This window comes from Lonchura striata, chromosome 8, assembly GCF_050655825.1.
Source record: "Lonchura striata isolate lonStrDom1 chromosome 8, ASM5065582v1, whole genome shotgun sequence".
NCBI classification, from domain to species: domain Eukaryota; kingdom Metazoa; phylum Chordata; class Aves; order Passeriformes; family Estrildidae; genus Lonchura; species Lonchura striata.
The window spans coordinates 16,197,489-16,222,707 of record NC_140710.1 but is presented as its reverse complement, the minus strand read 5'-3'; the positions used below and the strand labels follow the sequence as shown (position 1 = coordinate 16,222,707).

Sequence of the window (25,219 nt, the reverse complement as noted above, 5' to 3'; positions counted from 1 at the left end):
GTTTATTGTCTGTGCTGAGAAGCCTTGGTGAAGGAAAAGGTCAGCATTTTGATATGCATTGTACAAACACAACAAAAAGCCAGGCTGTATCTGTGTAGGGCAGTTAGTGTTTGTGACACTCAGTAGGAGCTTTTCCCAAGACATCTCTCAGGCACGGTGCCAGGTGAGTTCAGCTTCCTTTATGCCTTAGAGTACAATACACCTTGGAACAGAGCATGCAAGATGGCAGCTTTTGATTGCATTAGAAATGTTAATTCTCAATTTTTAGCTGCTTATAAAGCACATTTCTTCAGCGATACCTCACGCTGTTTATTATTGCTAAAACATCTCTGGGAATGGCTTGGAGATATGTTTGTTCTTAGATCCTGGTAACCTGTTGCAATTTGATAATGTACCTCCAGGTCCAAGCAGGATGAGACAACTCTCATTCATCAGCCACACAGCTTAATGCAAGCAGGGTCAGGGTGAGCTTTTAACAGGACTGGATCACCTCCCTGATGGGAACCAGTCTTTTGCTACTCAGCTGCTGTTCCCTATCTCCAGTAATCTAAATATCTGCAGTGGATGTTTTGGGCCCAGTTGGAGTAGTTCTTTCAAGGCTTTCACTTAGACCAGGAAACAACCCCTGAGTTGTCCTGAGTTCTGCTTGTGTTGGGGCCAACATGTTCAAGCATTGTGCATGGAATAAATTAAATGGACTAGAGAAAGTTTATTATTCTTACTTGGGCTCATCTCTCTTTCTTGAAAGCAAAAGATGAAGGAGGTGAAGGACTGTGTATCTCATTTTTAATTGCACAAATTTCACTATTGGGGTGACTGCCCTGACTATGGAGGACCTTCTGATGGGGATTGGAACAAAACCCACTGTGCTCTCCATTTCCTGTTTGGGAAGTTGTTGCTGCTTTACTTGCTATTCCAGAAAAGCCTAACAGAATGGTGAATTCCCCTGCCATCCCAGTACACAGATCTCATGTGTATGGTATACACAAGAACACTCTGAAAGAGAAGTTAGAAAATGTCATGTGTACTGTGTACTATAAAAATTTCAGTTTATCTTGCATGTATTTTTAATGGCAGCCACTTTCCAGCTTCCTTTTGTTCGATACAAACAGCAGACTTGTTCTTGAAGTAAACACTGTTTTAGTCTTCTGGCTTTTCCCTTTTATTTCATTTCAGTTTAGTTTAGTTTAGAGCTTCTGCCTGAGCAGCCAGGGAATATATATAATAGGGCATGAATACATTCTTATAAGTATTAGAGCAAGTATGGAAACACAGAGCCCTTAGTGACCTTGCTAGTCCTCTGCTGATCACTTGTGTTTGTTGTTGTAGGAAGGCAAACATAAGTATAGAAGTGTTATTGAACAGAAAACCCTTCAAAAATTTCACCAGTCTTTTGTATTCAAGTCGCAGAGCAATAGGGGGCCGCCCTGCTCAGAAAGCATACTTATGTGAGTATTAAGAACTGGCTGAGATAAGAAGTAAAGCTTAAGAGACCTTCATCATTAGCTGCTAGTGGTGGAGATTAGTGATCCTACTACAGGATTACAGATGGAAAGAGTGCTAGTGTTGGTTAATTGTTCATTAATGCTTGTAAAATAAGATAGCACGTAAAACTTGCTATTGTCCTCTCTCTCAAAGTAAAGCAAAATTGGATCTGCTTGTCAATAGCTGTGTTGATGTTAACAGGAACATATTTAACAGATCATTTTACAGTGTAAACTACTATCCAGTTCTTTCAACATTTAGTTAGACACTATTATCTTAATAAGAAATAATTTATGTTTTAAATAATCTGTTCTCTATGCGTGCATATTTTATCCTTTTAATTAGCAATGCCTTCACCAGGGTGCTTTTAATATTTCAGAGTTTGCATATGAATCTCAGGTGGAACATCACCTCCCTCTAGCCTCATGGATTTATTTTATTTACAATATCTTTAGAATTGCCACGCTTTCCCACCAGTGCTTTTCTGCACCATTAGGGAATGGCAGCCGCAGCCCAGGTAGCAGAATCCCTCTCTCAGGTGCAACCCAGGATTATGGAAACTTCTACCAGCAAAAACCTGTGAGCAGGATGTGCATCAAGGAGGATGAACCACTGCTTTGACTCTGTGTCTGCTTAGGGGGCTGCCCTGCCACCTGCAGCCAGGCTGTGCTTGCTGCTCAGGGCTCACCCTGCTCCTGCGGCTGGTGGGATGCTTAGCCCAGGCTGCAGAGAGCTCCTGAGGCTTGCACCCGAGGGAGGCACTGCTGTGGTGGCTGTGTCTCTTTGCAGACATGCCTGTGCTGCTGCCAGCCAGGCGGTGCTGGGCCCTGGCACTTCCAGCAGGGAAGGAGTGCAGGCAGCCCCCTGCCCCAGCCAGGGACCAGCTCCTCCTGCTGCCCCAGGCAGTGCAGAAGCTGTGGCTGCGTGTCCAGTGAGGCACTGCGGCACACACACCGCTGCACCGGCCGCTGCGGGACTGCTGCTCCTGGCAGCCACGATCTTTTCCTCCCACAGCCCAGTGGGTCCACAAGGCTCCTGCAAAGTGCACTGTCACAAAAAATGGTCTTTTGACAAGGGCACACTTGAAAAGAAAAATGAGACCCTCTCTTTCTAATAATACAAAATTAACTTCAAATGAAATACTAATCCTGGAAACAGGAAAAAAAAAATATTTTCAATGAGATGCATTTGAAGCATTAGTCTTTTCACCAAAAAAAAATTATTTCACAGCAATATATCTCAGTTGTTCAGGAAATAATAGTAGGTGTTTTGAAGGCATGTATTTTAAAGGCAGAAGAAAACTCTGCACCTTACAGGTTACTTCCCAGTAGTTGCTTGAACATGAAAATAGAAGTCACTACATCTTTACAGCAGACACACCCTGGGAGACTTCATCACACCCTCACCAGATTTTCCTGCATATCTATTGTTGAAGATAATGGTTAAAACCATTGTTGAAGAGTATTTGCTCTGCCCTGATTTTGGCTGTTTATTGGTCCCTTGGCAGCAGTCAGAGGAGCCTGAAGGGGGTGGTTTTAGCCTGAGCCAGATGCCACTGGCCCTGAGGGACTGATGCAGCATCCAGACACTGACAGGGTGCTGAGAAGTCCTGGCCAGGTCCCTTGCAGGCAGCAGGAGAGGTGCTTGGCTGTGTGAAAAGCTGCCATGCTCTGAGAACTGCTCTGAGATGGGCTGCATGTGTGGCAGAACAAATACAAACACTTCTGCTGAGTGCCACTAGATAGGTATCTGCCCCAAATTGTCTTCAGCTGATGTCAGAGACCACATAAACCATCATACCAAGGCTCTGGTGGAGGGGTCACTCCTGGCTTCCCGTTGCCTGTCACCTGCAGCCTTGTCTGTCAGGGCGAACAAGCAGGGGCTGAACTCCAGACCTGTGCCTTGCCCCGTGCAGGTAATTTGAATGCAACAATATCTCTGTCGGTGGATAAGAAGTGATAGCTCTGGTTAATTGCCTCAAAAGTGTTAACCAACAGCTCATTAGTCTTAAAGATACAAACTTGATAACCCTTTTTATGTGGCATGGAATGAGACACGCATAAATAATTGCATGCTGAGACCTGCCACTGAGAGACATAAGATGTTGGTTTAAGACAAAGAAAAACAAAACCTGACTGAAATATTTGGGAAGATGAGAAAGATTCAAGTCACAGCCTCAGTTTGCAGCACAAACCTAAGCCCAGCCTTTCTGTAATGACTGTTTTCATAGGAGCAACAAACAATAGCTAACTTCTCTGTGCTGAGACTTAACCCCGGTACAGAAAACCACTCTTACTTTAGTATCTAAAGAGAGTGCTCGTAACAAATGTTGGAGCTTTCCTTACTGTTTATTGAGTTTTCCTCTATTACAGTTTTAGGGTTCTTCTTCAATCACTGCAGCTGTGAATTACCTTCTTAGCAAACTGCCTTAGATGAGATTTGGGTGGAACCTCTGGGTCTGACAGTAACTTCAGTTCAGACCATTCAGCAGTAGCATGGCAGGCAAAGAAAAATAAATCATTAGTGTGGCTTTGTTATATTGATGGAAAGCTATAGATTTGAAGTATATCCCTCCTGTGATATTAAGGGATGGGTAAATGGGATACACCACTGCATGGTAGCTATGGCTTAAAATCAAAGCATAAACAGCTGGACAAATGTGCATTGTAGCCAGATAATCTAAGGAAAGCAGAGTGCTACATGAACATGTCCAACTTGGAAACATGGCAAGGTACTTTCATTTGAATTTGAAGTGCACATTAAAATGTCATTATATGCAAGCACTGGGACCACAGCCCTTATATGGAAGCAGTGGGATTGCAAATGATTAGAAGGGAAGAAAAAAAAAGATTAATTCCTGGTAGAAATTTTCCAAACAGCTGCAGCTAACATATAAAATAGGTGCTAGAGTAACTGTGTGATGCTAGTAGAGACCTTCAGGAAGAAACTCTTTGTCTGTACCAAAAATAAGTGAACAACGAAGCCCCTCTGTGGCTAGATGAGAGAAAGCGTCTGAAGAGGGGTCTTGCCATTCATTCTACCTCATTACAGGTATCTGACTGATAGCAAAGCTGCATCTCAGTGCAGCAGCTCATTAGTAAGAGAAGACTCTGACATTAGTTCAGATGTTGATCGATGTGACTGGTAGTGTGAAGTCAGGATTTTGTTGTCAGATGGAGCTTTATCATCTGCATTGCAGCCTGGTGTTTTATAGTGGAGAATCAGTACAGGAAGAGTGTGTTAAACTGTTTGGGGGTTTAATACCTACCCAGCCATTTTCTTACGTTTCAGCTTCCTTTACCTACTATATCATAACAGGCCAGGTGAAAAGATCATGAAAAGGCAAAGCACATTTTCAGAGCTGCCTCCTAGAGCCCAGGGCCTGCTCAACGCCGTGTGTTATGTGACATGAGAGATGGAAAGTTAGATCATGGCGCTGTCTCAAGTGCCAAAAACATGCCCACATGTCCGTGCAGCCTGTGTCAGCCCAGCTCTCTGGTGGGACTAATACTGCTGTTATTATCCAGTCTTTTGACCTAATGCCTCATGACAGAAGGGAATAGTCTTGTGTATCTGTGTTCTATTGGAGCATTAATGGCAATTTGCAATTGTTCAGCATTAAAAGCCCATCAGGCATGATGTGGCCTTCCAGAGGGCTTTGTCCTTAGCGTGCTCTGGAGCGTCCTGCCCCGAGCAGCTCAGCTCCCCCCGCTCACAGTGCTCTCCATGCCTGCTCTGGGGGAACTTGCCATCTGACTTCATGCAAGGTTTTCCTTGGCAAGATCTTTTTCCAGCTCTCCCGTTCTAAACAGCTGATGGTTTCCTGCAACCCCTCGGACCTACACTTCAGTTTCTTGTACACTGCAATCAAGCTCCCTCTTCTTTACTTGTTATGAGCCAGCACATGATGGGTGAGCCCCCAGCATGCCTTGAGGTATAGCAAGAGGAATGGGGAAGTAAAGACAGCAGATCTACTTCAGCAAATTAGCAGCAAAAGCAGACGCTGATGAGGAAGTTCATTTGAATGCCATGATTTTAACTGTTCACTATGGAGAAGTTCTTACATGGCATTTATATTTAAGTCACTTTATTATGTTATTCCAGCCATGTGAAGATGTACTACAAATTTACCAGCTCAGGCACAAAATCTATTCACCCATCCTTTTCCAAGTTGATGATAATGGACCCCCTCCCTTTTCCTCCTTCTTCCCTTAAATTATTATATTTTGCCTGCCTATCAAAATAAATCAATCATGTTGGGTAAATAAAATTTTGCAAGGTCGCAGTAGAGAGAATGGCAGACTTGCTGGTTTGGGATTGTGGTTTTTTTTTTTTTTTTTTTTTTTTAATTGTCTTGCCATTGTTCTCTGCAGAAGATTTTGTGCTCCTTGCTTAATTTTTGTGTGGTAACCATCTTACTGAATTTTGGCATGTCACTTTGATGCAATTCTGTTAATGCAACATCATTTTTCTTCTATGGAGAATTTTGACAGTATTTTCTGTTTTTTTTTTTAATGAAATAAAAAAGGTAAACAAAAGGTATGCTTTAGATCAAAATTTTATTTTTGTGCCCCTAGTTTCAAAGTTCTTTCCTCAGGTTTTTGCACTCTGGAAATTTTAACCAAATAAAGCTGTTCCAAATGACATTTCATGGTGGTGTTTGTACCCAAACCACCACATTGGTGCTGGGCACTGATGGTGGCCTGGGTTGAAAGGACCAAATTCTGCCTGAGAGAAAAGACCAATGGCAGCTGGACATCCTGCTCCTGGTCTCCTCAGGCCTTTAGGTACTTCAGGATCAATCAAAAGTATTTAACCATTTAACCATTGCCCACTTGTGCTGCAGCATGCGAGGGGCTCTTTTTCACTGACATGTTTCAAAAGGAGCAATATGAAACCTTATTTACTGCCAGCATTTCTGGATGTCTTATGAGCCATCCATGCACAGCTTTTCCTGCAGGAGGAATTTTTCTCCCCTTTGAGAAACAGCTTACTGCAATAGACCTTATTCCAACATTTGCCCCAAAGCAAGGACTCACTTGTGCATTTTGCAAATGTGTTGTTTTGGGCACCTTACCTGTTTATTTTCTATTAAAAAATCAATATGACACTTGCAAAGCAGCTTTTTTCCCCACCTCCTTGCCACCTGTGTTGTCAGAGATGCTGAAAATCAAAAATAAAGCAATCAGTTATTTTAAGCCAAAGCTTAAAAGGGTATTAATTCAATGGGATAAACTGCAGTTAAGAAACTTTCATCAAGCAAGCTGGGTTAGGTGGTTAAAAGAAAGAAAAAACCTCTAGAAAACATACAGTAGGTAGCAGTTTATGTGTCAAGAAAACTGAGAGAAATTTGACACTCTGATGTCTAGCAGATAGCACTTAAATCATTTTTCTCCAAACTTCAGTCATAAAGCTTCAAAGAGTTTTAGCCATAATACAAATTTTTAGACTAAGAAGCAGTGTTTGAAGTTATTTTATAGGATTTTGCTGTAAGGGCTCCAATTGATTTGTAGTAAGATAAAAGAAGAAAACTTTATTTTCGAAGCTTTGTCGGAAAAAGCTTAGCTTCCATTGGCCATTTTGCCAATATGCCTTGAGGGGATGATGATGTCGACACGGATATTATATGCCTATACGAACTGAACTGAGTTTACACCTCCTGCTGTTTGTGTTATGGTTAAAATCTGTCACAAAACTGGCAGTGATTTATTAAATGTTTAATGAAGTAAGACAAAAACTTCAAGAACTACAAACAGAAAAGTAGAACATCACATTAAAGTATAATAATATAGGTTACACTTCTGATTTTTTCATATTTCTTTTGCTAAAAATGTGAAAAACACAATTAGAAATCAAGGCAGTATCAAAAGATTATGGGGTGTCACAGATCAGTCTACCAAAGGTTGTGCTTTGCTTGTTCACTTTTTTCTTTCTAAACAGAGGAATGAAAAAAAGAATATGAAATAACAGTATGCTCACAAAAAAAACAACAAACCCACACAAAGCAAAACTCAAGCCGGCATATGGAGTATCAAGTCCCAGCCACAGAAATTTTTCCCTGTTTTCAGAAGAACAATAATAAATGTGACTCAGTGCTATCTCACTATTGCTTCATGTCCCAGTTTGAAGAATATTCTGCTCCACACCACACGTTTTAATGATGCTTTTTTAATAAACTGGTTTTAATTTTAACTAATGAACTCGATTGAAATTGTTATTTATGTAAAAAAGTAATTGTTGAATGCAGGAATTTATGTTATTTTCCAATAGCTTTCAAAAATTATCATTACTCCTGGTACAGCTTTATGTTTTCCGCATTATAATAAAAGACAATATTTGTATAAGCCTCCCGCCTGTCAGTGTGGGTGACTGTTAAAGCTCGGTAAGCGAACTCCTGCACTTCTTGGCAGAGATTATTTACATTTCTTTGTATAACAGAGACTAAGTCTATACTTTTGGTTTAATTATTTTTTTTTGTAAAATGTAATTCCTGTTATTTGATTTGCCTGATTATTTATGTACATCCTGAACTAAAAATTCATTAAACACAGCAGGAGGGGGTTTAAGAGTACAAATTCATGTTTATTCTGTTACTTAACTGTTACTTAACTCAAAGGATATCAGCCATCAATGCATCCATACCAATGTGGTAATTCACAGAGAAATTGATGGTAACTGTGTGGGGCTGTTATGCCTCATGAGCACTCAGAGGGTTAGAGTTGCTCCATAGGCTTCCTCCTCCTGGTTCTCCCTTTTCCTCAGCAACATTTTCGAATCCAACATTTTCTGCTCTGGCAGAGCAGCAGAAAGCAGAACTGCTTTCCAAGCTCACCTTCTGGTCTGCTTTCCAGAAGGATTTGTCCTGGTCTGTTCCAGTTTCACCTCTCAGACCTCCAGGGTACCAGGGTAACCCCTGGCCAGCTGGCCCTGACAGAACCAAGCTCTGAGACACTTGCTTTGCATTTCTGTGCACCACAGAGGGGAACATTAATTTGTTAAATAAAGAAGGTTTTCATACAGTGGAGATAAGCACAACAGCCATTGTCATTGACAGACCACTCCTATCATGAATGATGACCTTTTTCCCCTTCTTACCCTTTGCAGCAGCCCAGGATTCAGCTCTGTTTGCAGGAGTTTTGGCTCTGCTGCTGTGCTGAAAGTCCTAGGTTTTAAACTGTATTACCTCTTGGGATATTGGTAACCAAATTAATAGCAACAAACACAGAAATTTCAGCAATAACAATAACAAAAAAGCAGCAACAATGATAATAATAATAATCCCCCAAAATAAATTTCAATAGGCTATACTTTAATTTTTCTACTGCTGCTGCTTGTTCCCTGCTTGTGGAGTGAAGGGGTGGGTGGAATTTTGCCTACAAGTGCTCAGCAGCTTGAGGGTGGTCACAGAGGAGAACCATGTTTTGAGCTACTTATCAGGTAAATTTAGATGTGGGGAAAAAAGGTTGTAGCTGTTCATTTTTGCCCTCACTACTGGATGTCACTGCCTATGGCTAGGGCAGAAATATTCAAGGTTGCCATAATGCAGCACACAAAAAATAAAGGTGGATGACATTGGAGATACCCTTAATCCCTGGCCTTATATAAACTAATCAACTGGGATTTTTAAACAGGTGTATTCTTTCAGCTAGTTTTTAATCAAGTGAGTCTCATTCCCTGTAAGATATAAATGATCACCAAATAACTCATGATTCCTCTTCTTCTTTTTTTGTTACATTTTGCTTAAAGAGCAAGACATAAATACTAGCTGCATGTTTTTTGCTATCAACTCTGATTTTTTTCAGCCAGCTATGTATTGTCAGAGGTTTTCCAGCACATAAAACACGTCCATAGCAATTGGCTCCAGGACTATTCTTCTATTCTTTCTATTTTTTTTTTCCCCCAACATGTGTTTGTGTTATATCAGCTTGCTCATTTCCCCAGTTCCAGTCCCATATTTCTGGCAAGCAAGCTGCACCTGTCTGTCTGGGACACTCCTGCAGTGTTTCAGACTTTATTTCCATAATTTAAATGGATTTTAAAAAATATTATATTGATAAATGCTTCCTTTGCTTCCCCTGGTCTAAACATTTGAAAGAACGTATGTGTTTGTAGAAGCTAAGGAGCATCAGTATGAAAGAGGATTTCTGGACCACTCAAGGGCAGCAGGGGTTTGCAGAAGGTAGTGTCAACTTCATGTTTCTGAGCCTTTGGGCTGTCCACTTTGTAACCTTGGACCTTTCCAGACTACAACAGAAAATAAAAACCATCCTCAATTTGCCTTCACTTTCATAGAAATCAACATAGGGAGTCTTACATTCCTCTTGCAATAGAAAAATGTGACACCTGCTTCTATTAAAAATGTACGCCCTTAAAAGAAAATAAATGACAGGACAAACTTGACCCCGGGCAGGCAGTTCTGTGTGCTGAGAGGCGGTGGAAACCTTAACCCCAGCCTGGTCTGCCAGCAGGAGTGCTGAGTGTATGGCCGGGCTTGAAATGAGACTGGGCAGGCTCCTTGTAGCTGTTCTGTGGCCAGACGGAGGGAGCGGAGCCCCGGCCCGGCCGGCCGGCTGGCGATGAGCAGCGCTCCTCGCCTCCGCTCCATCCATGGGACATGTAGCGGTGGGCTCCCAGACAGCGCCGGGAGCGGCTCCCCGGGAGCGGCACCGCCGCGGGGCTCCCGGGCGGCGCGGACGGCCCCGGGCTGGGCACGGCTCCGTGACCGCTCCGGGCACGGGGCTCAAACCTCAGCCTGGGGGCTGGACTCCTCGGCGCTGCTCTCCTCCTCCTCACACGGGCGGGGTGGGAGCTTGCATGCACAGGTGAGCCACCAAAAATGCAAACAGGCGTCTCTTCCGCCCAGGCACTGACACAGCTGCAAAATTACGGGGGATGAAGGCATACGACATGTTGTTGGGGGTCTCCTAAGGTGAAAAACAACGTCAGGAACACTTGAAAGAACACTAAAAATATATGTGATGTTAAAAACAAAAAAGTCTTTAGGGGATTTGGACTTCAGGCTGAGCATTTTCTTTAGGAGGATTTGTTTGGAGAACAGTTATTTTGCTGGCCTATTTATGGAAAGCAAGTTCCACCACTAATATATGTGGAGAGTCACAGACACTTTGATAGTATCCTATCTGGCCTGTTAATGACTTCAGTCCTGCTTTTATAGTGTGTACTTCAGGTATTCGTTTTTAAGGAACATAAAATTATAATGGGACAGGAAATATCATAGCTTTCCTATCCATGTAAGTTTGTAGAAATTTCAAATAGGAGTGTACTTACCTAAACTATTCTTCAAGGGGGACCTCCACCACTCCTCTAGCCTACATTTCTTGTGTATCTCCAGCTCCTAGTCACTCTGAGGTTTAGATGTGCCAGGTGTTCAGTCCCAGCTTATCTTTATAAAATGACAGCAAACTTACCCCTTGGCATTCAGCTTTGCTCAAAATTCAGTTCCTGAAAAGAGCTCCTGTGTATTAGAAATGGACTTCCAAAATCTACAAAATCACACTTCTCCTTGATTTTTGGTTATCTATAGACAGGACAGCCCTGTTAGCTGGAGCATGGTGCCAGAAATGCCAAGGCCACAGGTTTGATACCTGTATGGATCATTCACAAGGCTTGGACTTGATGGTCCTTCTGGGTTCCTTCCAGCTCAGATTATTCTGTGATTCTGTGTCCATTAGCAGGTTAATGAGGTAGCAATGATTTAAATTCCAAAGGTTGTAATAGATTTGTTTCAGCATGAAATGTAACTGAGTGTTAAAATCTCATCTCTCTATGCCAGGATACCCGAGTGCACCATGCTAATTATTGCTAAAAGAGCTGGCCTGTGTCTCCTGATTAACAAACAGACAATTCTTCCAACAGAACAGCTTTCCTCTGGGAGTTGTTTGGGCACGTTGGCCACATGCAGCCCCAAAAGCTGAGCTCAGCAGAGGCAGACCCAGAGGTAGACCTGGCTGGGCTGTGGGATCCCAGAGCTGACTCCTTGGAAATGGATGCTGATTTGGAAAGAGATACATTCCATGTCTTTTAAATGCAAAGATTAAGAGTACTCTTTCCTTCAGGAAAACTGTAGGACATTTGTTGCCCTGCCTCATAAGGAGTGTAGCTACAGTTTTTTACTTTGCCCTTTTGGCCTGGTAAAGAGTTACACCTCCGTGTGGTATTATGGCACAATCTGAAGAGGGAACTACTGCAGAGTGTTACTAACAAGAAGAAGAGGATGTGTTTGGAAAAGACACAGTGTGGATTCCCACACACTAACATTGTGCAAAGGCTGTCTTCTGCAGGATTTGCTTGTGAACCTCCCTCTGTTAGCTCCCTGGCTGTCACTGCACCCTGCTCTGCAGAGCACTCACTTCTGCACAGGTACCTGCACCTCCTGTGCTGGCATCACCCTTGAGGAATCTTCACTGCTGTCTGTGGGCTGAAGGGCTTCATAGTGCTCCTTGCCTGAGCCACAGGTAGAATGGTGCACTCTTTTTCCCCTCATCAGTCCTGGCAAACTGCTTTCACCCAGAAAGATTTGGACTGGCACAAGAAAACATGATTTTCATAAAAATTAACATCCTCTATTAAAAAGATGTACCCCACACCAAATGTTCTTACTGGGCATGAATACTGTAAATTACTGTTATACTGTGAATAGAAATACTTACATTCACATCCTTCTTTTCACCCCTGCTGGAAATGTCCCCTAAGCCTTCCATGAGCTAAGGGAGACTGGCAAAGGCAGAAACCAGTCCCAAAACTATGCAAAAATGCTTTGTGACCTTCCTACCACCACCCAGGTGGCACTCAGAGCCAACACATGTCTATTCAGGCACATGCTGAACCACAGCACTGCTCCACCTCTGGCAAGGCACATACATCCAGCCCAAAATGTCTGAGGATGTCTCCATTAGTTTCATTAAACTTCAGTTAGTGCAATAACACGGAAGAGTTCATTCCTCTGCAGTTACAGATATTGATAACAAATTCTGATGCCTCAAATGCTTTCACAGTGCATAACTGTCTATTTTGAGCCAGCTGTAGTTACAATCCTGGTAACAATGTCAGACCCACAGGCAGAAAGCATTGACTGATGATTTAAGTCAATATACATGACATTAATGAAGGCATTGGATAGATTTTCTAAGGGAAGCAGTGAGTTTTTCACATTTTTAGGGTTTGGGTTAATCTTATGTCTTCCCTGAATTAAGGGGCATCAGTTTGAAATGCTATAACCTGTAATAAATATTCTACAGTGCCTTGAAAACTTACACAAGATGCACTTTTCTATGAGGAGTATTTTGTTCCTCCTGTAGGCTTTTTTCTGGCTAAATTTGCTCAATATATTAATTAAATATAAACTTCAAAGCTGATCTAGCAGTGTTCATCGACCGACAATAGCTGATGCTCAAGTATCCTCTCTGAAATGCATTGTTCTTGTTCCTTTGTAGTACAATACACAACCAAAAGGGATTCATAACTATTCTTCTTAATTTTAGCTCTAATTCATTTATGTTTAATTAATTTATTTAGTTATCATCTGTCAGTTTTGAACAATTTATGTTTAAAATCACAACCTGTGTACAACTTTCCTCCCATGAAATCCAGCTGGAAACGCTGTCCTTTGGGGAGTTACAAAGTCCAAGACTGCATTTCTCCCTTTTTGTTGGGTCGGTCATTGCTCGCCGTCTCCATAAGCTGCTGGACCTGCACTGTGTTTCAGAGGCAATCTCCTATCCACAGCTCATTCAAATCAGCCCAGAGCATCCATGCAGCCAGCCCTTGTTCCCACATCTTTGTGATGGAGCTGCCCCATCCAGTCATAGCTGGCTGTCTTTGATGCCCCTCCACTCTGAACAGGAAGAGAGAGCTGCCCAGGGCAGTTCCTTCAGGAGCTGGGCAGAGGACAGCAGGGCACAGAGGGTGCAGTGCTGTGTCCCAGCTACTGCAGGTCCTGCACAGCCACCTCTGTGGAGGACTGTGTACAGGATGGAGCATGGCAGGCTGACTGCATGCAGGAATGCCCAAAACTTCCTAAGGACCTGTGATCAGAAGGGATGAAAATTCCACCAGGAACTTGATGGGGTCTCTCTGTCTCCATTGACTATTGAGGGAACTTTAATTGCTATTTTAGGCCAAGTGAGATGAACTCCCTCCTATGTTATGAGCATGTGAACTCATTCCAAGGGTGGGAGCTAGCAGAGAGCCAGCTCTTCTGCAGTATTTGCCTGCATCCATGCTCAAACGCTCAGTAAATGCAAAGTACCTTACTCCTCAGAGGAAGTTCACTTTGCATGTACCACAGTAAGAACTTGTACACGTGCAATTACTGCCACTGCACTGTAAAATTATCCCCCAGCTGTCTCTTGGTATCTTATTCAGGTGCCCATACCTTTAATCTTGGTGTCTCCTGGCTCCCAGTTTTGCTAATACACTGCCTCTTTTGCCTGCCACAGTTCACTGAGGCTGTGTACAGGTGTTAGATCCACCTGCATGAACAGCCTGAGGCTTCAGTCTTATCAAGTACAGAAAAACCTGATCCTTGCCTTTGCAATCCTCCTCCTCCTAAATTCCTGCTGACAGTCACCTGGTCTCTTAACTTCCAGTTACAGGTTGGAACTAAAGCCTGCTGATGCTGTGGGAGTCCTTCCATTGATTTCCACGAGCTCTGGATCACTGTTTCCTGTCAGCCACATACGTAGACAAATATCTGAACACCTGCACCTAAGCAGTTCAGACAATCAGAGTACTATTGCATTTATAGATGCATTAAAAAGAAAGACATTGAGAGAGATTATTTTTTCTAATTCATGATTAAAAACAAACCAATGCCTTGTATGCAATTGGAAAGGGCTCAGAAGACATCTGTTTACCAATTTTGTTGTGGAACATCACCTCCACAGAAATAACTAAATCACCTTCACGTTCCTTTCGGTGAAGCCATTAAGCCTAGAAACATGCTGGTTTGGGCAATACAGAAATCAAAGTGGTAGCACAGCAGAGAAGATCTGTGTTAAAGAACAAAAATCCACAGGCTGCTTCAAATATCAACAAGGAACCCTGAAATTTTCTATCAATTTCTTTTCATGGCCTTGTGACATTTTCAACTAAAAACTATATTGCTTAACATCAAGGCACTTTGAGAGAGCTTCAGTTGGAAAAGGTAATTTTTGAGTGAGACTCAGCAGAAAAAGGTAATTTTTCAGAGAGGTTCACTGGAAAAAGGTAATTTCAGAACCAATTGCTGCATTCTTTTGCTGTTATTTTGTCTCTTTTCTAAGTAGCCCTAATGTCATTCATGGGCACACTATGTCAATACATCAGTACTGGCTAAGTCGTTTGTGCAAAGTAAGTTTACAGAAACTGTAGCTTTAGGCTATGTTATTCCAGGACTGTGAAGATCAAACAATGCAATTTCACTTGGAAGTTTCATCAATTTTGCATCAATGTTGATGCCAGAGCAGGAGACCTGCTCACAGAATCATAATTTCATCCTACTAAAACTTTTGTTTTTGATAGAGAATCTAATTTCACATGATAGGTTATGCAGTAATACCATTTATTCATAATACCAGTCTACAAGAGCCATATTGCTTTGCTATAAATTGAGACAAAGGTAGGGAGGAATTTTTAATAGCTGATCTGAACCACATCAATTTATACTGGTTTGGGATATGAAGGGCAACAAACCCAGTTTTTGAATGCAGATGTTATTATGTGTTATTTGTACAAGTGGAAGAACAAGAACAACAGAAAGCCCACAGCTTTCATCTGCTTATTTTCTGAAAGCTTTGGAAAGGGAGTAATGTATTTCAGCTTTAATGGCTTGAAATAAAAATCTCTGAAAATTATTAGACCCCTCATACATGTGTCCTTTGATTGTAGCTCTACAGAGAAATGAAGCAAGTCTTGCAACAAGAGACACAAAAGTTGATGTGCACATGAAGAAATAATAAAAAGCCTCACATTTTAAAATAAAATAACAAGAATGACAGTCAAAGAGTTAATTCCACCCTATCTATTATGCCTGCATATATGCTGAATATCAGAGTTTAATTCATTTTCTCTTTGCTACCTAAATACTCAGAAGAGAGAATCCTGTGTTCAGCATGTGGACTGGGCATTGTGGTGGGATCCTGCACACAACATCCACCTTTGGCACCTCTGTGGGGAGATTTGATGTGGCAGGATCATGCTAACCCAAAGGACAGGGACTTCAGCGTTTAGCTGATCATCTTTCAATCCTCTGTATTGGCTTCCTGCAGAAACAGGCTCAGGTACATCCCTCAACTCAGCAGCCCCACACAAGGCAGTAAACTACTCACTCCCTGGTGAGGAGCCTTTCAGAACTGGGTTGAGAGGGATAATAAAGCCTCACACTTCATTTAGAAGTCATTGGTTCTGTATCTGCTGCTATTAGGTTCACATACAGTTGTGACAGTGGTTTCCTGGAAGCACACAAATACAGGCATCCTCAATCTGTCAGGATACAGTATTGTAGTGGTTCAAATCCATTTTTGGAAGTTCAGCCTAGCTAAAGGCCATATTCATTAAAAAGTTATGTAGCATTTATAGATTTCTTTTTTTTTTTTAAACTACCCAGAAACACATGGATGAACTTTTCAAAGTAAAGTATACACTTTTCCAATCCATTACACTTCTTTTTTCCCTGAGCGCCAGCATCTACCTTTCTGCCACGCTCCCAAAGATACACAGGGCAAAAAGGGGGCAGGAGTAATCTCAAAATCTATTCCCTCCTTCAAACACATGAGCTGTTGAACAATTATTAAAAGCAAACCTGAAAAGACAAGCCCATAGTGTAGCTGGCACAGGCGCCCTGCAGGTCATGCTCTGGGCACTTCCAGTTCCTGAGCATGAGCAAGTCTTCCCTTGTGCTGCTCTGGAAAGACAAACATACACCAATGTGCCCTGGATTGTCCTGTCACCAATCTCACAGAGCAAAACTCAGGCCAGAAAGGGAAACAAGGGCCTGAACCTCTGGCTGTTGCTTTGACAGAGGCCTCTTCCACAAACATGCACATAGGCTCTACCTAAACAGTTTTTGGGCAGCATTTTGTGTCACAGGGCTTGTTCCTTTCTGGGCAAATGTCCATCTGTGATGCTGGAGTTCTCAGCACACAGTCTCTTCCTTCTACCCTTACTTCTACTGCCCTCACATCACAGCTTTGAGGGAAAGATTGGGATTGCTTACTTCCCAGACTGTTGATATGTCAACATAACCTGCACTCTAAGCTGTTGCTTGATTCAGATTACATACCTTTCTAAACTTAATTATAATTTGAAGGATGAATATTCCTAACAGATCAGAAGGAAAAAAAATAAAAAAGAAAATCATTCCAAGGTAGAATTGACAAATGCCTATTCAGAGTTTCAAGTGAGGTGGTAATTTCAATAAAAAAAATTTATTTAAGACACAGTTTATGGGAAAGAATATTTGGCCTTTATATGTAGGAATGTCCTGTGACTTGTTGCTGTAACACTGATGAGCTTGGTGGGTGATAACATTGCCCAAGGTCCAACTGAATAAATCCCATCAGTGATATGGGTTTCTCAACAGACAGCAGGGAGAGGTGCCACCAAAGGGGCATGTGGAGCACCCCACGGCTCCTGCTGCTCTGCACCTCCACTCCTCTTGCTAAGGACAGCTTTTGCAGAGAAACATTTCACTGTAAAACAAAACTCATATTAAGTGGAAGAGAACAAGGGTCTCAAGGCCTCTCAGAGCTTAGGAGGATGAGTCCCTCGTGCTGTGGAAGCAGCACTTGTTGGCTCTTTGCACGAAGAGCTACAGGGTGCCTCACTGCTGCTCTGGCCAGCAAGGGCCAGGGCTGTGCTGTACCTGGGTGACTGGTGGTCTCTGCACAGCCCATCCCACATGCCAGTCACTTGGTGCAGAGAATGAACACCAGGAGGACAATTGATTAGTGAGGGAGGGCAAAAGCCTGCTGCACAGACTTAAGGCATTTTATTTTTGCTTTCTGGTTTCTTTTTATCTCCTCTTTCTCATGTGGCTGGCTGGGCTCCCTTTATTCTGCAGCTGTGGTGCTGAATGCTGATGACAGTGTGGCATTCATTTTAGGGGCAGTACATGCAGGCTGCGAATGTCTGACCTTTAGGAGGGAAAATGAGTGGAGACTGTGGTTTTATGGCTGAGAGATAATAATGCTTTACCTCTTGACACTTATTTGGGTGAGGGATGTCGATATACACCCAGCCCTTATGTGTATATTCCAGCAGCACAAAGCAAGTGTCCAAAGGAGCAGTAGCACACATAATTGATAACTCCTTTGTGTTTTAATGTTTCCTATTTTTATGGGTTCTTCTTCAAATCCTTTTGCTAGTTCTAGGCTGCTGATGAACTGATGCTACTCAATCTCAGAGTGATACTATAAATATGATCCAAAGATGGGGCTGATGGCAGGACCAGAACTTCAGGTATTAGTGCAAAGTACCTCTCAAGAGTGTGTGCTGAAAGTTCCCCCATTTAGAGCCTTATCTCTTGGGTCCCAGGGGAGTCCCAGGCTTGGTTACTCCCACGGACAAGCCATGTTGAATCACACAACAGGCTTCATTTCATCTCAGCACAAAGGCAGCCTCCAGGGATGCCAGCTATTAATTCCTAATCAACATGCATGCAAAAATGCAAGACTTTCACGAATGGCAGTACTGGGCCTGCCTAGGTCAGTATCTAGTCTTTGAGAGCCATTAACAGAGAGTCCTTAAGGAAGCCAAGATGTCAATGTGCCCAAAAAAGCTGATTTTGCAGAAGTGGTAAGCACGGAGATGTGGAACACCCAAACATGCCAATCACTTTTGAAACCTTAAAGATAAAAAGGTTGCAGTTTAGATCCAATTTAGAGGAAAATAAACAATGATATTTAAAATCTTCAAGTACCCTTACTATAAATAATAGACAAGTGCATATAGAGGTATACATATGTACCCCTACATTTACATATGTATGTATATGTGTATGAATGTGCATACATATACACACATGCATACATATATACATATATATTCATATATACAAACACAATCTCAATAAGTCCCACCAATTACAGAGGTTTAGTAACAGAGCTTAATGCAAAGCAGGGAAAGATACCTACAATACGTATATATAACATACATATAAGGTGCCTATAACTTTAAGATACATATATTTTTATATACATATTTAAAAAATACATATATGGGGATGGGAGCAGGAGAGAGAAAGAGAGTGATAGAGAGGTGATATTGGAAATGCAAACAGACCACCAGCCCAGGGGGTGAGAGATGTTCCCATTACTTGTCTGGAATATGCTGATGGCCTCAGCCCAAGTCCTGACAGACATGTCTGCCACGTCACTTCAGTGGCAAGGCTTGTCACAAATTGAGGGCACATTTGCTTGCAGACAGCAAATAAAGCCAAAGATTGAATAGCTATGGAAGCATTCTTATCCTGGCTATTAATTTAGGGTTTCTGGTATGTCCCGGGTCTACTGGCAGTGAGGACTATCGAACTAGCATCTGTCAAACCACACACTAATTGCACTGAGACAAATGGAAAAATATAATTTGCAGGTTTTGACACGTGGTAAAGTACAGTACTATGACCTGGCTGAGAAATACTTGCTTTTGGTCTCTGCTTCCCATGGAAAGCACATTCTATTAACATTTATGTTTATAATTATCCTGCAATTTTATTTAGGTTCAGTTGAACAGAGGCAAAACATGGCACTTTTCTCACAGATCCGAGCAGCTGATGGGCAAAGGTTAATTTGTCAGTACATGGACACATTAGCTTGTCACATCTGTTATTAATTGCAAACAGATATATTAGTCTAATTAAACATTGCAAAGGACTGACCTAAATTGTTCAATGGTCTGTAGCTACATATATTCTGCTATTAACACACTTCATGTTTCATGTTTAGCTTTTGCATACTGATGAGAAGTAGCACTCTTAATTGTAAAGCTAGTTATGTGTCTCACAGTCACCACTTACTGCTGGTACAGTTAATGTGCTCCAAATGTAAAAATAAAACACATGTGACACAGCCATGTGAATTTTCTGTCAAATAGCAGCCATTCCTCCTCTGCCGTCTCCACTGCTCGCCTTCCTAAATGATTATTTTCCTTGGCAGCTGTCTAAGTGGCTTGTCGCAGTCTAATTTCAAACCTCATTATTAGGACAAACAGTTGTGGCGCATCAATAGCCCATCAGGATTAATTAAACTGGGAATCAGCAGCTGACTGTTAATCAGATCATTTGCAGTTGATCAGTGTGGGGACTATCATCAAGATATTACTGTAAGTCATTTTTTATTATGTGTCCACAGCTCATAACAAACCCAGTAATGGCTTGATACAAAATATTTGCCTCCCAAACAGCAGTTTCTTAGCAAGTGTTGGGTAGTGCAATTACTGCTTCAAACAGGATAACCTCCAAACTGTACATTTATGACCTGATTCACTTTGTCCTGCTGGCTTTAGATGCTCCACTGCTTATTCCACATGGGAATAAGCAAACCTCTCCATTGGAGGAGTCTTATCTGGTCTTAAGGCACAGGATGCCCAGCAAATCACATCCTCTACTCTTGGTCTCACCTTTCTAAAGCACAGTTCCCCTAAAATGCACAGATAGATTTTTTTTTTTTTTGTTCTAACACTCCTTTTTTCCATGTTAATTATCTAGAAGAAAATATATTTAAAATGCTAAAGGACTGTAGCTGCACATATCATTTGTGGTCAGTATAATCTGTTACAGTGACATGCAAGACCTAAGGAGCCTGAAAATCACTGCTGAAAAAAAGGCAACAGAGAGAAAGATGGTTCAATTTATAGCATAGATCTTGCTTCAAAAATAAGATTAGAAGATATGTTCCATATCTTACCTAAACACTTCCCAGACAGGTAACTAATTTTTAACTTCCTGTGGCAACAATTTTAAGAAGTTCATTGTTATAGAAAAAGACTATAATCTGTCATGAGTCAAAAACTACCTTTACCTTGTAGAGTGGCTTTTCACAAAGAGAGCTTGTGCTTTTGGGAATGGCTCCCTATTTACTCTTTGAAGCAAACTCAAATACAAGTGGGAAGTTAGCAAAGGGCAGGCATACAGGGAAGTTTATTCCTGATGGAAATGTCAAAGTAGAAGGTTTCTGTATTGTATTTTTCTATTATGTGAACAGACAAAGAAGCGACCGCAGCAGCTATTGAAAGATCACCTGAAGGAGTAAAGAAAGGAAGAAATTACGTAATTCAAAGCATGTCCCTATCTCAGAGGGTATAAAACAGAAGGATGGAAACTCTCAACTTCATCATCACATAAACAGAGCCAGAGTGGAAGTGATATATTCACTCCTCTTTGCACTCAGGGGAGGCAAAATCCAACTATATATTTATCTAATATCCATATGGTTATTTATAACAAACTATAACAAAATGGTAGTTTATGGGATTTGTGTGAGACTATAGAAAAAGAAATCCAACCAAAGTGAATTTCCTGAGAAAAGACTGTACCCAAGATACGGTTGTAGGAAGTATCACTTTTGGTGCATGTCTACATGAAGACAGACAAGGAGGTACAAAAAGCTGCATGTCTGTGCACTATTCTCAAATGATTTTCAAATAAGCTGTGTATCAACCATCAAGTTTTCTTGTTCTTATCTCTGCAGTCCTCATGGAATTGATGAGATATGAAAACTCCTCTGCATATTATTTTCAGTGATCAGTGGCTACTTTGAGGTGAGGCCCTTGTGCCCTGTAAATTCTTAAGGGCCCAAAGAGATGACTTGTACTTTAGTTTGAGCCATGCTTACACTAAGGTTGGTTGCCCAAGAAAAAGAACAAATCTCTTCCACTAACAAGTTTGCTAAAACTGAACACAGAGTGTGACAGGACCCTCAGATCTCTTCTTCCTCCCTGCTAGCTGGTGGCTCACCATGTTTCCAGGGTCCCAGTGGTCCTCCTTAATCTGCACCTCATTGAGGCCATTGACAGCACCTCACCACATTTCATTCCTTGTAGAATCCAAGATGAGAGAACAGCTGAAAAACAACAGTCAAGGCCACCCCCAAGGCCTTGAGGAGAAAGGCAGTGTGTGCTTTCTCCAGAAAATGGTACAATTTGTAAAGGCTCCAGCCATTTCCCATAAACTGCACTTTAATGAGCATTTCTCCAAACAAAGCCAAGGGAGAAGGCTACCCAGAACCCTGTCTACTTGGGGTAGCAATGCTAATTTTAATATGTGCCTGGTGGCTTCATTATCTGAGATTACAAAGATGGTTAAGTAAAATGACATACTCTGTGTTGTTTAGCCAACAGAAAATACCCCTTGGTGTGAGGAGTGTAAGGAATGTGTCATTCCTCAGTACATTATGGCAGAAAAAAGAAGCTGGTATTAGATGAGGAAAAATTCCAGTTTTGCTGTTTCTTGCCACCCTATCAGCCTCGCTGCCCTAGGCAGGAGCTGTATTTGCTCACACTGGAGGGCTGCCCCCAGACAAAGTACACACACGTGGCTGATAACACAAATGCCCTAGGCATTGTGGTTTAGGTGACAATGAGGTCAACTCTTTACATTATAGATTTATATAAGGCTCAATTTCTGACTTATCCTGCCATACTAGAGGTGTTTGCTATCAGGAAACACGCCGAGAAATGTGTGTCTGCCTTTAAAGTATCCGACATGCCTCTTCTTCTTGATGATAATTGCTGCAGGAGCTGTGGAGGCTATGGTGACTAATGCTAAGCCCATATGTTCTGGATGCAGCCAGTAGCACAATAATTTTTTTGTGAGCAATCTTTGATCAGCTTCTGACACTGATGAGATGGAAATTAAATTTTACATGCTCTAATGGCACTGTCTGGAGAGAGCATAGTGGAATTACAAAAAGAGACCCAGTGCAAGGGAACATACAGAATCTGCCTTTCTGCAGCCAGTAAGAGCTCACTGGCTGGTAAAATGCTTGTAGGGTGGAAAGGACAAACTTATGCCCCTATGTTAGTCAAGTACTCCAAATGTATTTGAGAGTCTGACATCTGAGAGAAATTCACAATAAAAAAAGAAGAGATGGCCATATGGTTTACCTTTAATGACTGGCCATGTAAGTAATGTCCATCTGGATATGGAAAGCCATCAAATGCATGACAGTTTATGTTGTTTTAGAAATAGCCATGCATTTTTGTAGACTACCTCTGGATCTGTGGGTATGCTTCAGCAATCTGTGTGCCTCATACTGCTGCTATAAGACACAAACACCCATATACAGCAATGCTTTTCCACAGAAAACTGTGTGGCACTGCCTTTCTTTGAGACAGAGTAAGGTGTCTCATGGTCTACAGACAGCCTGGTCTACAGTTGAGGTCTGCTCTGAAAAGAAAACTCTCATCTATGCAAAATGTCAGGCTACAACACTGTTTGCAGCATTCCTTCTGGATCTCACAATTTGGTCATTTTCCACGTGAGGCCTCAAGTGGACAGGAGTCACAAGATGGTGCCTTTGTATTGCCATTGTAGTGGAGTTGCTGCTATCAAAATACCTGGCTAGCAGCTACCAGAAACCCACCTGCTCATCAGCTATGTGGCAGCCCTCCTTCTCACTCAGAAACAGCTTCACTTGGTTGTGTGATGAAGAGACAATGATATCGAGTCTAAAAAATGTAAGGAAAACAAAAATAGTAATGTTAAGTAAGAAAATATAAAGAAAAGAAAAGCAGATCATCTTCTTTGACTGCTTGCATTAAGACAAGATCTGGTATAGTTAGATGATCTTTCAAGGATATCTTTTTGTTTGGTGGCTCTATTTAAGATATGGTTTGCCTTTAGTGAACAACTCCATTTTGGGAACAGTCAGGGACAGCCAGGCCTCAGATGCAACATCTTCACCCCCCAAAACAGAAAGTTAATACTGCTACACTCTGCTGTCATGTCTCACCATGATGGAGAAGCCCAGTAAATAAATTGGTGGGTCTGAAATATTCTGTTGACTCCATGGGTATCAAATCTTTTGATACCAGCTTTAGGAATAAAATCTGCTTGTCTAAGAAAAGCACACCAGTACTAACAATGACACCTTACTGAAATCCAAAAGGGAGAGACCCAGCCAAATCTGAGGGAGATTATCAGTGAGGCTGTCATCTACCTCCCAGCCCAGCAGGGACTAACCCGCCATTGGCAGCATCCTGTGGAACAGGGCACCCTGCTTGGGGTGTGGGATACCCAGACCTGGTCTTCCATGTGCTGGAAGCAAATAATCTTGCAAATGCTCCTCCATGCCACCCCTCTCCCTTTCACCCCCTTTTCCCAGAGGAGATCCATGTTTCTACTGTGCAGGACAAAATGTTCGTAATCCCACTCAGTTATATAGTATAGGGAAACCTTTTTCCCTACTTTTCCAGCTGTACCCATCTTATCTCCAATGAGCAGCTAACAAAGATATCTTAATCACATTCACTTATAAGAAATGCAGATATTGACCTAAGCTCTGTACTTGTGACCATTTCTGAAAAGCATTTTCTGAGAACTTCACTAAAGAGATGCATTTAGGTGAAAATGCTTATGAACAAATAGTTGCAACCCAACAGGCTCTTCAGTAAAGGTACATTTTCCTCTCTGGGAATTGGCAGCACCTTGAAGTTTCTGGATATCCTGGAATTACCTGGTTTTCATGCTCCTTGGGAGTCTCCACCAGACACCTGATACCACACTCATAAGGCCTTGTGCAGTTACGGTGCCCTAGCCAGATACTCAGCAGCAACATGCCACAGCAAAACCTTGAAAGCCATGCCAGATATCCTGGGTGAAGGTTGTCACACAATGCCTAACATTAAATGAAAGCCTTAGGTGCCTCTAACATGGAAGAAAGAAATCTAGTAAAAGTAATCAAACTGCAAAACTCTTCTTTTTAGGCTATTTTTAGTCTGGTTCTGCACAATTTGCCCACTCCCACCTGAAACAGTAATGAGGTTGGGGTGGGGATTACTGCAGATCTGCAACACAGAAAAGGACCACAGAAAGAAGACCCAGCCCATTGCCAAGAGAGAAGACTGTGGGTAGAGAACAGCACAGATGCAAATAGCCTCCCAGCTGCAAGGGAGCAAAATCAAATCAAACATCAAACATTCAGAGATCAGTCACGAGAGAAGCTAGACAGCTGGTAAATCTGCTCACCCCTGTGGGGCTATTGCTTCTGAATCAGTCAGGGGACTTGGCTTTAAACTATCAGGCAAGGTGTGACACTGGTGCTGTCTGGAGGGGGTGCCCTGCGCTGAGCTGCACTGGGCACTGGTGTGGGACAGCTCGGTGGCTGCTGCCTGAGCAGGTGCTCAGTGTGGCTGCTGCTCTTGTGACCACATGTAAGGCCTTGCCCAGATGATGGCTCTGGCCAAGGGGAAGCTCAGAGAGGTAATGCCAACCCAGATAAATGTTTTGCCTTGCCTGGGAGTGGGTGATTGAAGTTAAAGTGTAAAACCTGGTCTATTACTGACCTTTTTAAATGCCTTCTTCTTTCCACCAGAGTAGGCTGGTACCCCCTCATTGCAGAAGCCACATTTTTATGACAGCAGTACAGTGTGGTTATGATCAGGCAAATGACTGAAAATTAAAAAAAAAAAAGTGGTGCCACTTACCTGTCCATGTCCATCTCCTATGCTTCTCAAATTATTTGTTAATTACAAGTGCTTAAGGAGAGGTGATGGAGGACTTAATGCTATGCTGTGTTCT

The 25,219-nt window shown here is 42.1% G+C and overlaps 1 protein-coding gene across 1 annotated transcript in view; it reads right to left on the bottom strand.

The window, feature by feature from the left end:
* Positions 1-2,322: 2,322 nt before the first annotated feature.
* The window catches only part of LOC146766756 (uncharacterized), a 106,317-nt gene continuing 83,420 nt past the window's right edge, over positions 2,323-25,219 (bottom strand). Inside the window, exon 14 of the mRNA XM_085586414.1 lies at positions 2,323-25,090. The gene's annotated coding sequence lies outside the window, so the exon portion shown is untranslated. The remainder of the gene's footprint in view (positions 25,091-25,219) is intronic.